Source organism: Vigna angularis, chromosome 9, assembly GCF_016808095.1.
Source record: "Vigna angularis cultivar LongXiaoDou No.4 chromosome 9, ASM1680809v1, whole genome shotgun sequence".
In the NCBI taxonomy this organism is placed as follows: Eukaryota; Viridiplantae; Streptophyta; class Magnoliopsida; order Fabales; family Fabaceae; genus Vigna; species Vigna angularis.
In genome coordinates, this window is record NC_068978.1 from 7,141,369 (window position 1) to 7,159,435 (window position 18,067).

The following is an 18,067-nucleotide window of genomic DNA, read 5'->3' on the forward strand; positions in this document are numbered from 1 at the left end:
TGTAGTAACAACAACTGTCAAACAAGTAAAATTGACTTATGTTTTCTAATAGTATGCACATCTTTTGTCTTTGTCTTAGCCATCTAAGAAAACATGCTGCCCATTATGATTTAAAGTTCACAAAGTTACTTTTACGAATCATTATAAGGAGCATAACAACTCATGTATGTTATACTGTGCTATCAGTGCAAGGCGGAGGCGGAGTCAATCATGGCCCACAGTGCAGCGGCGTCAAGGTTCTTCTCGTCGACCACCACAGGGTAGGTTAACGGTGATGACATTTTTGGAGTGTTAGGGCTTTGAATTGTGTAAAGATGAAAAACGGGTTTGAGCTAGATATTCTCTATAAGTTTCATGTTTGGGAAGTTGGAATCGAAAGGAAAAAGGTGAAGATCCATTTTCTGATATATGAAAGAATGAGAAATGTTTTGAACAATGGAATGTAGCACGCCGGAGGCTCAATAGGAATTAGAGGTGAAGAAAGAGGAAACGACGTCATGCCCTTTTTTACGTCGTCCACTCACCAAGCCACACTATGCCACGTCATTAAAAATTGCACGGTCAGCAAGCCATGACAGAGTAATTTTAACGTTGTCTAATCCAATTAACGACAAGGTTTTAATTGAGTCAATTTTACAAAAAAAAAAACCTAATTGAGATCAATTAAAATACGAGGACCTATTTGAGAAGAATTTGCACAAATAGGGACGTCCGAAATGATTGAACCTAAATACTATAATAGAATCATCACAAAATGAATAAAGCAAGCATAGTCGACAGACAGGAAATATAAAGTTAATATAGTCATCATGATAATCATAATATAAACTTTATATACAACCCAACGTTTAAACCAAAAACTATATACATTCACTCAAACAAAAGCAACTAAGCATCTACTGGTCCTTCCTCTGGGGCCTGCTCCGCAAACATCTCTTCGCCCTCTGCTCATACCCACTAGATGATCATAGCTAAGAAGTAATACAAGAACATATAACCAAGCACACACAAGAAGGGTAAGCTAGATAAATAAGACAATTCATATATATTATGTTACAAATTCAAGCATTAGTTCAAAAATTAAACCATAACAATCCATTCATCCTATATATGCCATAACCTAGACAAGACTCATCTGGATTAGATATGAATGTCGAACTATTGGTAATTTGCGCACTTCTAAGTGTAATATTGTTGGATGAAAGCCTAGGGTCATGATCAAAGCCTATAAACAACAACCTCCCGCTACTCTCACCACATGATTGACCCATCTCTAATTGAGAATAAATGATCATTAGAGTGTCAAAATAGACCACAAATACAAAGCTTCGTACGTTCATACACAACAACAACAACAGGCACGACCATGTAACCTCTTCACAAGTCATGGAATTACATTCATCAACCATACTTCTAACGCATATATATATATATATATATATATATATATATATATATATATATAACCTTAAGAATAAACCATCATAAAATATAACAGATGCTTCTACTCCATCATCAAAGTACTATCATAGTTCAAAGTTATAAGAAAACAATGAAAAAAAGAAAGAACACATTTTCTGGACTTGTTGCTCAACGTCCAAGCTCGTTGTGCAAATACAGAAACAGTGGGTTTTGCTCGCTCAGTGGCTACCCTCTCGCTAAGCTAGACATAGTTCCACTCGCTTGATAATGGTTGATTTTACGTGTTTTTGTGTGTATATTTTGTTAATAAATCAACTCTTTCATAGCTTTTACCTTTTTTATCCTAAAGTTTAGTATGTTTTCTAGTTTTCTTGTGTTTTATTTAGTATATGCTTGTTTTTACCTTTAATCTCTTTGTTTGAGTGTGTGAAATAAATAAATAGGAAGCAATTCTACTGGAGCAAAACAAGCAGGAACTCAAGGAAACGTGATTTGGGATAATAAAAGATCAATTTGAAGCAAATACCCATGTTGGATGCCATTGGAATTGCACAAGAACTCAAATTTTAGAATGCTGTCATAACTGTCTGGGTCTGAGCGCCACTTTCCAGCGTTGAGCGCCACACTAACAGAGAGCTCCCAGTGGTTCTGGCGTCGAGCATCACTTTCTACCGCTGAGCGCCACATTTCCAGAGAGTTGCCACGAAGGTTGGTGTTGAGCGCCAGAGTTTTACCGCTGAGCAATGGCGACGCTGACATGTCAAAATGGATTATTTAAGCATGGTTCTCACGAGTTTTGGTGATTCTTCTCCTCCTACACTTCATTCTTCTAGAGAGATTGGGAGAGGCCCTTAGATGTTGTTTGGGGTGTTTGGAAGCTCTCCCACTCCTCTTTGGGTCTTCAAGCTTCATCAATGGTGATTTTGCCCCTTTTGGATTGAGGAAGAAGATGGGTCACGAATTGGAGATGGAATTGCGAAGGGGAGGCGCAAATGGAGCATGGAGCAGCTGCTAAGAACCTTGAGGAAGGTTGTTCATCTTCTCTTTGGTTCCAATTTCTGCCATATCTCTTCAATTTTGTAGAACCCTAAGTTCTTCACCATGGAGGATTTTTTCTATTTGCTGAGATTAATTGTAAAACATGGAATTCTTATGTATTTTGTGATGTTAATGATATATGCTTTTCCAATTCATGTTAGTATTCAATTTTTATGCTTAATGTTTGCCTTGGATTCATCGTCCAAGCATAAATTGTGGTTCTTAATGAATTGAGAAATATGATTTGAACCTAGAATTGAAATTGAATACATATTGGATGGAATTGAAATGTTTGTGAATGCATGAGAATGAAATGGATGAATTCTAGTTTGTACAAATTGTAAATACGCTATGTTAAATTCCTTGCACACCAATTGTTCGATAAAATACTAAAAAGAGTTTCTTGTATTGTTGTGTGCCCTTTGATGTCTAATTGAGTTATAAAAGGAAGAATTGTCATGTGTTGCAAGAGTCCCTTGGGAGAGAACAATATTTATAACTTCCTACGTTGCGATCGGTGCACTTGTCATTGGTTTTGCAGCCAACAAGTTTTTCGCTCAGCGGTTACACTCGCTTAGCGAGACTGAATAATCCTGTATCATCTAAAGAATTTACACCCCTCAACCCTTCATTACCTATCATATGCATCTTTCCCAACTTCTAATAGTCCTAGATTGTATTCTAAACTAAGATTGACCTAACCAAATATATCTAAACCAACCTAAACTAATTTTAAAGTAATTGATTACAAGATTCCAATCCAAAAATTAACCAAAACCTCACTTTAGAGACCCAAATTGAATTCCACAAGTCATAGCTTATTTTTAAACTACTTAGAGACTACAACAAGTCACAAATGACTTACCAACACTCTTTAAAATGACCCTTTATACACATAACCAAAAATTCAAAATCTCACTGGTCCAAACCCCCAAAACTAGTTTCAAACCAAGCTAAACTTAACCTATCTACCACCAAACACTCTTGCATCAGATTTCCCCCATTTCAACATCAAAACCAGTTTTAAAAGACCAAATAACTAAACCCCAAACTTCTGATTTTCCTACCTAACACTTATATCAAATTTCACATGTCAAAACCTCCTTATTTGAACTTAAAACTTTCTAAAACCATCACATTGACCCATACCAAGTTCCTTATCAGATTTATTCCAACTCATGGTGCTAACAAACCTCAAATGACATATAAACATACTGACAATACCATATTTTTCCATCCAAACACTATGTCACCAAAATGCATATAAAACCCCCCATTTTTTACCTTAAAACCTAAGCGAAAGAACACTTCTTTAAAGCAATCACTTTGCATTTAGTTCCAAACATTAGAATAACTTCATTACACATAATCAATACATTTTTAAACATCACAAACATACAATTCCAACATACCAACAAAACACTATCAAATCATCAATTACATATAATCTTCATATATCCAAACATAGCAATTTCTCAAAATTTAACTACTATACATATAGATATAAATTCTTATAATATAATCACAAACTAAAATAAAGGTTCTAGCTTCCCTTACCTTATAAAACTCCTACAGTTCTATGAATCTAGAACTGTTGCTTTCACCACAAGGAACTTCTAAAAAAACCTACAAATCATCGATTAGAAAACTTTTTTTTAATTTGTTACTTATTTGTACTTTTTTTATCAGCATATATTTGTACTTGTAATTTACCAAATTAATTAAATAGGAAATCAAATCTAAAATTGTAAATAATTTTATTAAATTTTTTCTTCAACCAAAAGACACGAGGAAGTGTTCCATTTTATTTAGTTTAATGTGAGTTTTATTCTACTAAGATAAAGGTGCACCTGACAAGATTTAATTTAAGGTGTGCTTAACTCTTCACGACCCAATTAGAGATGTATTTAAGGTGACTCAATTTAAGGAGCATTTGACTTGTCTCTTTTCGAAGTATACCCAACTCGACTATATTTCATGATATTCAACTCAACTCGTCTGTCTAACTTAACAAACTTATATTCATATAAATATTTTACTGAAAAAAAAGACACATAGTTGATACCGATCTGTATCGTATAAATTCAGGACCGAACGGTTACCATCCAGGACCATTCGGTTCATCCACTCAAGGCCACCAGGTCACCTCCATAATAATGGTCAACCAAGTCCCAACCAAGTCAAATGGATTCTATGGATGTTGGGCCATAATTGGGTCAACATTTAAGTTATTGGGCCAATAGTCCAGTAGATAATAAAATAACCAAAGATATCTGATTAAAGATATTGATAAGCTATTTACGAGCAACTGACCGAATCTAAAGGTAAGTCTGTTTATATTCTGTTTATATTTTATTGGGCTTATGTCAGCTTAAAGTCCATGAGACAACTTATAAATAGAGAGCTAGGGCTAAAGTTTCTCTCATATGCTAAATTCACTTCTCTCATACTTTTGCCTACTCATTATTCATTCTCTCATTCTCAAATACTCAAATAGTGATCATCCTTCAGTGTGTATTCTCTTGCAGGTACCTCCTCCCTTGCTCCGAAGGAGACCGATCGGTTTACTCTAATACCGATTGGCCAATAGTAGGAGTTAAAGACGACCGCACGGGTTTACTCTAATACCGATTGGCCAATAGTAGGAGTTAAAGACGACCGCACGGCTTGGGCAGTAGGAAGGCAAGCGATTTCAGAGTTTGGAAGCGGGAAGACACATCAGCAGGTTAGTCTTTCTATCCCAATAAAATTTTACCAAACCCGTATAAGGGTAATTGACATGTACAATTTATTTCTACTCATAAATTCACATCACAAATATTTATTAGATCAAAAGTATACAAAAAAAATGATTATTTAGTAGTTTATTTTCCATTTTGAAGAGTTTTTAACCTTTCGCAAATTAATTTTTGGAAATTTTTCTATGGAGAGTTTTAATCTCTTTTATTAGTAACTATTATTTTACAGAGGTTTAACACTTCTTTTATTTATAATTGTCCACCATAATTTCTTAATTTAATAAAATCTAATTTTTATAATAAGAAATAGATAGAATATATAAAATTGTAAAATACACAAAAATAATTCAAAAATAATTTTATTAATAATTTAAAATATCATACATTCATTCACAATTACAAGGTAAATATAAAAAGAAATACATAATGTTTAAATAACATTGCTAAGATTGACAAAGAAAAAACTAACACAGTCAAAAACTACTACATCAATTAAAAACATATAAACTAATGTTGATGACCTAAACAAAATCCCTAACACAGATAAAAGCTTAACATGAGACCAATAGCTCTGCATTTTCTTCCTGTCGTGCAAAGTAAAAGAGTTTCACTTCATCAACTACTTCCCTTAAACTCATTCCTCCACCACTACCTTTTTCAAAACTCCCTATAATTTGATACCAACAATATGTATATGCTCAACAAGTCATTGTTAGTAGACTCCCCTGCTTCCATTGCTTCTAATCTTTGATTGATGATATACATATGAAATTTTGTGAGATTGTAAGCATGATAAACAAGATGAACAATGGATTCATCATCCATTTCTGAACCTGCAAAGCTGAGATTCTCCATACAACAGAAATTTATGACAATATGCAAACTCGAAAAAACAAGATAAATATATGAAAAGGAATTTACCTGTCTTTGATGCTGGCAGTAGGTTGCATCATCTCTTGCTTGAAAACAACATATGCTCCACATCTCAGTGAATTTGTTAAGATAAACCAATGGAGTCCACCCAATCAACTAAAAAAAATTAAAACATCTAATTCAGGAATCCACCATTGAACAAAATAGGAAGAAAACAAAACAGAACTGATAAAGAAGTAGCAGAATATTAGCTAGAGCTTTAAGTTAAGAAAACAAAACTAAAAGTAAGCTAACACTATTCATACCTTTTATATCTTGATAATACTTTCATTGTTTTATTTTTAACTCATTTTACCATGAATAAGCACTCTTCATTACTCATATGTCTTGTTTTCCCACTCATTCAAAAGAAGATGCAAAAACTCAACATTGTTACAACTTTAAACATAAAAAGAAAAATTACTTTTGCATTAGCCTGGACTCGACAACTAAGTAAAGTGCACAAAATAAGTCACTGAAAGATGTATTTCAATAAGGACGTTAAGTTTAATATAAAATTTAAGTGTGAATTTAAAACATTGAATAAAATTAAAAAATTATGTAAAATATATAAAAATTAAAATGTATAAATTTATTGTTTTAAAATTTTGAATTAAAAATATAAAAAGTTTGAGTTCGTATCTCACGGTGTGATTTGTCAGATAATTTTGCAACGTCGTATTCTCAAAAAACATTCGTGTGATTCTCTCTGTTTTGGATTATGTCCAAAAACATGACCATCACTTTCTAAGGTTATTCATCCAAAACTCAAATATTCTGTGTTTGGCTTTATCTTCAGCTTTGTATAAGTTTATGACTGTGTTAATATTTACAAGTCAGTCTCTCAGTAATATAATAGTTAAAATCATTATGACAGTGCTTCAAAATTTAAGTTAACCTAAATTCATAAAAACTATTTAGACAGAAGTGATTGTGTATTCATAACCACCACCAAGTCAGATTCCCACCCACTTTCTGAGGGCACCACATGTTTGTAAAAATGCCATCACTTATCTTACCTCAATGCTAAACACCACCACACAATAAAATATCAGTTCTGCGTCTCTACCAAACTCCACCACACTACCTTAAATCACAAACTAACATCCTACAAACTCAGACACTATATGTAAGAACCCTTTCATTTCACCTTATGTGATCCCTCCATGCTGTCTATCTTCCCATTATGTCAATCCTTCACCTGGATGACAAGAAATAAAAAAGGGAGATAAGAACAAAAAAAATCCAATAACAATCAACAGTATAGTGTTATCATTCAAATTGTCACTTAGCATTAGTTATTAAGAACTTCCACACCTGCAGAAAGTAGCACACCACTGAATATCGTGCAATACTTTCAATATTTTAAACACTTTTTACATGAAATAAGACTTCAACTGATGGAGAAAGCAACTTATATGATGATAACTAAAATGAGAGTGAAATGCAATACAGTAGGTAGTGGAGGTGTAGTATACCCAGGCTTGAGTTGCTGCAGTCACCAAAGTGGAAAAAACTCACACTTTTTCATTAATTATGAATAAATTATGAGAACACCAATGTGTGAATAAGATAGGGTTTTAAGGTCAGAACAGAGAACATGGTTTTACGGTCAGAGAAATCACAACATTTACAACCACTCAATCAAATTATTCCAACTCTTCAAAAGGAGGATTCTTCAACCATCACCCTACTTATATTATTATTATCACTGTTATCCCATTCTTTTATTCTCAAGCTAGTTGTTTCTCACAAATTTGATTCACTACCTCGGTTAGAATCATTAAAATGATATATAAATTATAAAAGTCAATGAAACCTACACTTCACATACTTATTATCTTAACTTCTAGCACTGAACCTTCAGGAGCATCTTTATATGCTCATTTGCAGGCGGCTTCAATTCCTTCAGAAGCATATCTGAAAAAACCCACTAAAGCTATCAAACAGATATGTTTCAATAACATATATAGACCAACTATAGAAGCTGGGTACAACATTTTTCTTGTAATGCAAAAATAATAAATTATAATATTTTAAGCGGATAATAGTGATGAAGAAATTACCTTTTGGATAGATCGAAAGGCATACATATCTGGGCAAGTAGTTTCCTTAGAATTGCAGTTTTCCCATAGGCGTCCTTGATCAGATCATGTTTTCTGTTTCAGAGAATTTGGAGTAAGCATCAAACTTTGATAAGCAGTATCATAGATTGGGATAAAATATCGTTATTTTCACTTTCGTTATAATTGATTTGAGATTCTCTACTTTTGCAAAAACCTCAGCTACCAAACTCTCTTCCTTCCGAGGTTTCGCACTCACGATTCACTGACATCCATATACATAAATAACAATTCCAAGAATTGAAGGTAATTACCTCTATGAGAGTGAGCAAGAGGCGTCTAGCGGCGTCACGGATGGGCTGTTTAGCGTTGCCTAACCTTTCAACGACAACGGCAGCGAACACATTGAATTGGAGCTTGAAGTGGTCGCCAGCTCGAACGGCGGTGGAGTCGAGCGCCTGAAGCGTGCCCTGCGAGACCTTGAAGCTGCTATCCTTCAAGAGATTGAGGCATCATTTGACGAGCAAAGTGACTTAGGCAGAACTGAAGCTCCTCCTAGAAGCTTCGAGAACCTTGGGGAGGCGCTCCACACCAACCATCCTCTCTCCTTTGCGTCCTTGGCGCGTGGGATTTCAAGGGCTTCCTCCATCGCGGAGCGTTCGAATCTATCGCGGCCGCGTGCAGACCTGAAACAACCGTTCCCGGATTCACCATCGGTTGGACAAAGAAAGAGAGTGGAGGTGAAGAGTGGGAAGATAAACTCGTCTCACTGTGGAGAGACAGCAGAGAGGAAGGCAAAGGAGGTCATGGTTGCGGAACTTAGTCACATGCACTAGTGTTTACGTTTTCTACTTGGGATGAAGTTTTAGAGTTTTGATTTGGGAGAAGATTTGGTGAGTGTAAAACGGTGGAGGAAATTGGAAAATATGATAATAAGTTAGAAAGATTATAATTTATGTTGTATATAAACTTCTTAGAAATTAAAACTTCTACTATTATTATTATTTTTATTATTAACTTTTAGACAATTTACTATAATTACTTTAAATTATGTTAGTTTGAGGAGGTTTCCGTAAAATAACCTCCAATACCATATTTTGTTTAGTACAAGTAGGTAACGGCTTATTAAATTTTTGGTTCATTTTATGAAGACCTAATTATAAGTTCCTATATGTTGAAAAATTTTAGGTTGATGATGTCTAATGCTAATAATATCCTTATACATTAAGAAAAAACACTAAAAGTAACAACTAATTTCAAAAACAAAAATAATTAATCAATATATATATATAAATTAATTTAGATATCATTTAATAAATTAAAAATTATTGGTACCTAAAATAATTTATAAATAAAAAGTTATAACTTATTTATGAATTAGAGTTTGAATTAACATTAATTACTAAAGTTTTAGTTATTAAAAAATTAATGTTTAAATTGGTCTTTAATTTAAAATTAAAAATAAGAAGTAAGTAAAACTTTAATAACTAATTTTAGAAACTAAATTAAAAATCTAATTCACAAAAAGTTATGATGGATATTCGTAATTGAGACTATTTTAAATAGTGTTTTATAATAAAAACTAAAGTTTTTGAAGAAGAAATCTAAATTTTGTTTTATTTTTTTATTTTAGCCTTTTTACAATAATTTGTTGGAAAACATATTATCCTAAAGATAAGATAAAAAAATATAGAAGGAAACGTTAACGAAGTGAATTCTAAACGAGTGAAAATGAAACATTTTATCCAATGAAAATGTAAATTTCAAATATTCTGGTGGTAGTAATAATATAGTATATTTTTACTATATTACTATATTATTTGAACTGCGGAAAAAAGATAATACAACAGAAGCTAAGCTGAATCAGAAAAGGAGAACAATTGCAATCTTCAAGAGATTCAGTATACATGCTGAAGTAGTCAATTGAAATCCATTGAAGTGATTGGCAACAGTGGATGCGTCCCTCTGCGTTGACGTTGCAGCCATGTGTCTCTGAACCGGCTTCTGAAAATGATGAAGAGATGAATGACGAACCAGAGTGTGTAGACAGAAAAACGTAATGATTCCCAAGTGTCAGGTAGCAAGAGCAGCAGCAAAGAAATCAAAGAGAGTGAAGCAAAGGCGTGCATGAGAGTGCGAAGGTGATGAATCCTAATGCCAAAGTTGAGGGTACCCAAGAAGGCCAAGCAATAGAGAAGAAAGGTAGCAACGGAAAGCCAAATGGTCTTTGGATGAAGGAGAAAAGGGTTGGGATTTTGTGCATATCTGATTTGGAGAAAACCAAGCAGAACAAAGAAGATGAAAACAACAAGGGCATGAACAGAATTGGTTTCTGTGTTAAATACTGTCATGTATGCTATATTAAAGGTCACTCTATTACCTCTGAAAACAGCGGGTCTTGGCCTTACAACATCAGCCATGAAAAACTTCTGCTGCTGCTGACACTTCAAAAGGCCAAAAATTTCAGACAGACAAGAGCTAAGGGATATGCATACTTCTGCAATGTAAGTGAAAAATATATAAAGGCGAGTGTATGTAAGTCTACGTGCATATTTATCTTCCTTTCCTCGAAAATTCCTACAGGGGACTCTCGTAAGTTTCATAGAGGGACCGACTACCCACCAAAGATGATAAAATCGTGTACATCGCTTTCCGTTGATAATCAACGCGAACACGTCCAGCAGCATTAGCTCCTTCAAATCACTACAGTGAATTCCCTTGAAACGTTCCCTTGAAAAACGTTCCCTTGAAACTTCCCTTAAAACGAACACAGAACCGTGCCCTTCTTTCCATCTCCATGTGCTCCTGGAATGCCTCCGTGACACCACATCCTTTTCTTCATCCTAAATGATTAAACATTGCTGCCAACGTCTCATCATTTCCCACCTAATCTACTCTTCATTTCTCATTCTTCAATTGAAAAGCAAAGTGATTAAAACGCTCAATCACGGTACCTATTAACGTGCTTCTACCAAATGTTAAAATGCATTTTTCTCCCCTGGACGTGACATCTTCACGTGGGTTCTTCCAGCTGCCATTCTCGTACAGACCATTCTCTCCTACTCAATCAACATTTGTCTCCATGTGCACACCAACAACTCCTTTCAAATCAGCTTACTTCTCATCTTCACGTGCTCCGATTCTTTTCCAGTAAAAATTCATCACCGTGTGCATCCATGCTAAGCCGTGGCAAGGGGAATAAAGTCCCATGATTTGACCATGTACTCTCTGCTGCCAGCTTTTCTCGTTCCCAGCTCACATAATGCGAGAAACGAATTAATAAAGGTGCACCGAAGCCAAATGGAAAGTTCAATTAGAATTAAGCAAAAAAGGAATTACAACTGTTCATTCATTCCAGACAAACAAGAAGTAACCCCCAAAAACTCAAATCCGAGAGACCCCCTGGAACATAAGCCGAGAGAAAATAAAACAAGTGGGGCTCCCTTTGCAAGTGGCGGCTGTGCTCTTTTTCTAAGGGCCGTGTGTCCCTAATTTTAGGGTAGGGTCCACACAAAATAAAATCCTAGGGTGTCAAGTCATTAATTTCTAATTTTGGGTCTAATCTAATTTACCAAAAATTGACCCAAAATATAAGAGTTGATTCAAAAATTCTAAACTACTGAATTACAATTTAATTAATTCAAAAATGTCTGTATGGAGAGTCTTGGATTTATTTGGCATTCTTCCTGATGTCCCAAAATGTATTTCCGAAATTTTCCTGCACTTCAAAAATGCACTTAATCAGCTCAGAAAACCCAAATTAGCACAATTACAAATTTCCGACCAAATTAAGCAGAATTCGGAAAACGGGGAAATAACAAACAATTAAACACAATTCCCTGGTTTATTTAAGTGCAATAAACTAAATATAATTCAAGAAATAACGACTCATCAAAATAGACCACACTTAGTCTTTTGCACTCCTGGGCAAAACCAAGACGAAAACCAGGGAACTACTCAAACATCAGGGGGCTGACACGGACTCGACAGACAGACAACAAAGACTCAACAAGGACAGAAACAGAATTACACAGTTCTCAAGGAATCTAGAACAAGAAAGGAAGTAGACAATTCCAACACAAAATGAATCAGAGAAAGCAGATACTCATGAGATCATCCAAGCAATTCAAGACATGACAAAATGATCAATCAGCTCAAGAGGTGAATCAAAAGCAACAGAACCTCACAGATGCACTATCATTGTATCTCTCAAGTGTATAAGGTAAAGAATTTCAACTCAATGCACTCAAGAAAGCAAACAACAATAGACTTGGCAAGCCTCTAATATCAACACTCAAAACATATGCATGTTCAAATCAAAAGGTCTTTTCATGGTTGTAAAGGGGCCAAGGACAAGGAAGGATATATCTGGATAAGAAGCTACAAACCATAAGGAACAGAGGAGCAATGGGGAACAAGTGTAAACACAATCAAATACACCCAAAACCTCTAATTCAATCCTCTTCTTGACTCCATTATTCACAATTTTTTTTTCATTCATTTTTTTTTCATCATGTCTCTTTTCTTTTCTTTCTTTTCAAAACAAAACTGTAAAAGACAAGATACACATATATTTACCAAAACAAAACAAGAAGAGGAACCAACTAGCCAACTCATCAGAAACCCCCAAGAGACCACACTTGTTCCCAAAACACTTCCAAAGCTCCAAAATTCCCTAAGGTTAAGGTAATCATGGTTTTTCACTTAGGGCTAGTGTATGAGCATTCAAAACAAAGAAATGGGGGAAAGTATAGGCTCAAAAAGGGTTTTCAAAGGATTAGAACAAGGTAAGCTTATTTGGCTAGAGAGGCTCAAGAACAAAACTGCCTTTATCACTTCCAAACATGCATTTCAATCAAGAATTATCAACAAGAGTCAAGCCAAGGCATATGTGCAAGCAATCAAGAGACATATCACACACAAGAAAGAACATCAAATGGCTCAAATCTCACACAAGTAGTATGGTCACTATCAATTCAACTCTCAAACATCATGATCATCTTCCAAGCAAAGAAAAGCAAGGAATCCAATAAATCAGAGTATCAATGAAGTGAAGGAAAACTGACAACCTAACCACAATCCAGAATTCACGAAAAGCATGCAAAACTGTACACAAGACACAACAAAAACTACCTAGAAAAGAAAAAAAAATTTAACCAAGAAAACAAAAACTAACAGAAAAATCAGAATCTCCCCCAATAGACCACACTTAAACTACACAGTGTCCTCAATGTGTCATAAGCATAAGATCGAAAATCAAAACAGTGAAAAGATCATGGACAAGTGTAATAAAAGTAGGGAAAAGGGGAGAAGAGAGAAAGGAAACTCCCCTGATCATGGTGGCAGTTGCCAATTTTGGACTTTCAGGGAGATGTCTTCCACCACAGGATCCAGCAAGGAAGTTTTGAGGAAGAACTTCTTCATCCTCCAGATTTGATCGAGCAGGGAAATGTCTTCCATAGCTGGATCTAAGAAGTGATTGTTGATGAGCGAGTTCAGCTGGTGCCTATTGATGTTGAAACTAGTGTGTATGTAAGCACCTTTTCCTTCCACTGTGGGTGTATGTTGGTCAAATTCATGTGTACCTCCTGCAACATGGTTAGTGCAATGTGGCTCCAAAGAAATGACATGCAGAGGTATAACACCCAATCCCAATTTATCAAACTGAACCTCAGATACATCCTCAGAACATGAATCAATTTCAAAATCACAAGCAATATCAACTACAGACTCAGATTCATGTTCAACGCATGGAGAATAAACATTCGGATGCGACAACAAAAATTGGTTCTCATCATGCATAGAGGGAAAATTAAAATCAGACTCAACAACAATATAATCATCAGCATACCTCTCAACAACATAATCATCAATATAATCAAATTGAGGTATGCTTACCTCCTCTTCCTTGAAGATTGCTAAAGTGTGGGAAGGTGAAGGTGGTCTACCTGGTTCAGGATTACTGCTTATTTCTGCCTGCTCCTCAAAATATTCATCACTCTCCTCAGGTGCAAGAGTGGGACCATCTGAAGGTGGGAAGGTATGTGGTGCAGTAGCAAGCTCATAACTCTGTTCCCCATCTCCTATGTGAACGACACTATCATCATCAGGAATCTGAACAGTCTGAAATGGTGATTCCTCTAAATCACGAGGCTGTTCCTGATTGAGCTGAGTAGCTGTCTGCCCTATCTGATCATTCAAACTCTGAATGACAACTTCTGTTTCCTGCTGAAACTCCATTATTTCTTGCTTGAACAGAAGATTTGCATGGTCATCTGCTCTAATAACTCCTTCAATGTAGGTTTAGAAGTAGAAGGCTGAGGAGCTATTTGAGCAGGAGCATCATAAAATTGCATTTGTTGTTGTTGCTGCTGTTTTTGTTGCCTGTTGTTGTAGATGTTTGTAGCATAAGCCTGAGGTGCATCAAAGGCAGCATGGTGTTGCAAAGAAGGACATGCATCTGTATAGTGGTCACTGAAAGGACAAATAGCACATAGTCGTGCAACAAATGCAGATGGAGATGCAGATGGAGATGCAGATGGAGATGCAGATCTCTGGTTGGTAGTGAACTGTGTCACCAACTTCGCAAGAGAGTCAATCTTTCCTTCCAACTTGCTTTCAAAATCTGATAAAGACTGGGCAACATCATCATGTATGCCCCTCACCAAAGGATGCGCAATATTGTTCTCCTTATAGAAATCAGCAGAATAATTAGAGTACCATGCAGAAGGAGAATCATAAGTATCGGCAGAATAAGCACTATTCACAAAACCAGAATAAGTAGACATGGAAAAATAAAAATACTAAAAATTACGAAACAAATAAAACACAACACATTTATACATGCAAAACGCACACAGAAAACAGAACATCACAACACAAGACAAAACACATACGACACGCATACAAAAACGCACATAACAGAAAACAACAAAAGACCCAAAACCGAACCTTTGGTCCCCGGCAGCGGCGCCATTTTGTTGAGAGGGTCGCACCTCCCACAAAAGTTGTGCATAAAAGAATGCAGTATAGTACTAGGAAGTGACTCCTAGGTCGTCTCTCAAGGACCAAATTGGGTTCAGTCTCAGATCAACACGTAGTGGGGGGGGTTTGAGAATGTTTTTGTGCATTCAATTGAACTAAAAAAAAATGAAAAGTAAACACAACTGAATATAAATAAAAGCATTAAAATGGAAACTACAACAGATCAATATGCAAACACAATTCAAGTTGTTCAAGTGAAACACTCAAACTAAAACATTAAATGCACAATGTTGTAACCCAAACATAAAATAAATAATTCATCACAGAAACGGAAAAAAAATAAACGCTTGAAGTTGTAAAATAAAATTTGTTGTGAACCATTTTTTTTTTTGAGACCGTGACACCACTTGATCTAATTACTTGCTGCTGGAATGATCCATCACTTCTCTCCATCATTAAAAACGCATCCTAATCTTCAATCAACAATGAAAACCCCAAAAGCTGGCTTCCGTGTGCACCCTGCTTTCTCTGCTTGAAAAACATGATTAAAAACAATTAAAAATCCCTGCTGGAATCCATCCATTCCCGTAACTAGATGGCAACTCTCTTTTGCCCAGGCCGAAACATCACTTCTTCCACTTAATCTTCCTCTCAAATAAATAAAACACTTGCATTTATACAGCTGCCAAGCGTCCCATCATCTCTTCATTCCAACCGTGACTTGCCTCCATTTCATTCTCCACGTGAACAATTGCCCCTGTGTGCTTCTGGAATGCTTCCGTGACCCTATCCCATTTCTCTAATTACCGTGCACACCATTATCTCCCAGCTCCTGTACGCCACCTTCTTCCAGCCCTTTTCCTCCATTTTTCAAAGCCTTCCAGCCGTAACACCCCAAAGCTTCCACCACGTTCCAGCAGCTTGCAGGTTGCACCATTCAACACCGCTTCATTCTATGCACACCACTATTTCACCTACTTTTCACTTTTCACCGTGTAGCAGCCATGCTCACTCCAACTCATCACCATGTCTTCTTCCAACTCAACAAGCACATTGCTTAACTTCCATAAAACAAAACTCAATCACTGGTAGCATCTTCTAAAGAAAGAAACACTCTTTTTTCCTAGTGTTCGAATATTTCTTTTTCTTTTATCCAAAGCCAACAAGATGAATATGAATGAATCAGCGGGCACTAAACAAAGCTAAAAATTAAATTTGCATCAGAGTTCATTCTAAAAAAAAAAAGAACAACTGTGCCTCTCCATTCTCTCCAGCAAAATAGCGTACAAAGTAAAAAAAATGAAAATGAGTGTGGATGTGGCAGCAGCAGCTGAACCCAAGCTTCAATCAAAAGGCAATCAAAAGGTGCACAAAACCAAGATGAAAAAGGCAATGAAACATGAGCTCTTCATTCATAATGAAAAACGTTCAAAGCAAAAACTCAGAACCCCAAAACCGAGAGACTGGGAGTGAGTGGGGCTCCCTTTGCAAGTGGCGGCTGTGCTCTTTTTCTAAGGGCCGTGTGTCCCTTTTTAGGGTAGGGTCCACACAAAATAAAATCCTAGGGTGCCAAGTCATTAATTTCTAATTTTGGGTCTAATCTAATTTACCAAAAATTGACCCAAAATATAAGAGTTGATTCAAAAATTCTAAACTACTGAATTACAATTTAATTAATTCAAAAATGTCTGTATGGAGAGTCTTGGATTTATTTGGCATTCTTCCTGATGTCCCAAAATGTATTTCCGAAATTTTCCTGCACTTCAAAAATGCACTTAATCAGCTCAGAAAACCCAAATTAGCACAATTACAAATTTCCGACCAAATTAAGCAGAATTCGGAAAACGGGGAAATAACAAACAATTAAACACAATTCCCTGGTTTATTTAAGTGCAATAAACTAAATATAATTCAAGAAATAACGACTCATCACATGCCAAATTAAATTGTCCATGTGATCCCAATTTCCCAGTTATGAGAACTAAAAGACCATTGAGTCGTATCATAAAACATAATTCATATACTTACATTAGCGAAATAAAACTTTAAATTGAAGATTGCTTGGGCTAATTAATTAAAAGTTTTTTTCTCTCCTTCAAATTCCTCAATTTTCAGAAGGGAGATAAACTAAGTGAAAGGAGATTTTAGCCCCCTCCATTCCTCTCTGCTTCCCTCCTCTTCATGCTGTTATTGTCACTCCAAATGCCATCAAACACATAATTACCTCAATGTCCCTTTGTTAAACACCATATCAAGTCACCTAAACTATCCCATTTGCACAAAGAATGCTTTTATAGAACTAGAAAACATACAAACTACCCAGTTCCCAGAGTTAAACACTTTTGTATAAAAGACATAAATCAACAGTGCGAACTTTATTCTGCATAGATTCTCTTTCTCTATTTTCCGTAGCATCTCTATTCCCTCCGGAAACCAGATTTGATTAATCAACGGAATAATTCACCATGTTAGAAGAGTTAACAAAGACAACTAACAAGACAAATCCTAGTACTCTCACATAAGCACGGACTGAAATTCAGGTGAATTGTGTCTTCTGCAATTCATGAAACGAGACAATTGCGAATGAGATAGATACCTTCGAAGTAGAACGAGGGGACACAGAAATTGTAGAGAGTTCCACGTGGAGGGGGAACAGGGAGGTTGAGCAATCCACTCTTTTACCCAGAGAGTGGAAAGGAACTCCGAAAGGGTATGTAGAAGAACCTTCGACAGTTCGACGACGGTAGAGTGCGGCAAAACCTTCGACAGCGGTGAGCCTCCGACGACGGCGAACCTTCGACGGCGGCGAACCTTCGACGGCGACGAACCTTCGACGATGACGAACCTTCGACGGCAGCGAACCTTCAACAACGTTAACCTCGACGGCAGCCTTCAACAACGGCAACCTTC

The 18,067-nt window shown here is 35.9% G+C and overlaps 1 long non-coding RNA gene across 1 annotated transcript; it reads right to left on the minus strand.

Moving 5' to 3' along the window:
* Positions 1-5,541: 5,541 nt before the first annotated feature.
* On the minus strand, positions 5,542-9,093 carry LOC108347005 (uncharacterized). The gene is made up of 5 exons (XR_001833829.2): positions 8,488-9,093; positions 8,177-8,269; positions 7,945-8,030; positions 7,261-7,311; positions 5,542-6,227 (listed from the first exon to the last, which is right to left on the minus strand). It is a non-coding gene; the product is annotated as an uncharacterized LOC108347005 (long non-coding RNA).
* Between the last annotated feature and the right edge of the window lie 8,974 nt (positions 9,094-18,067).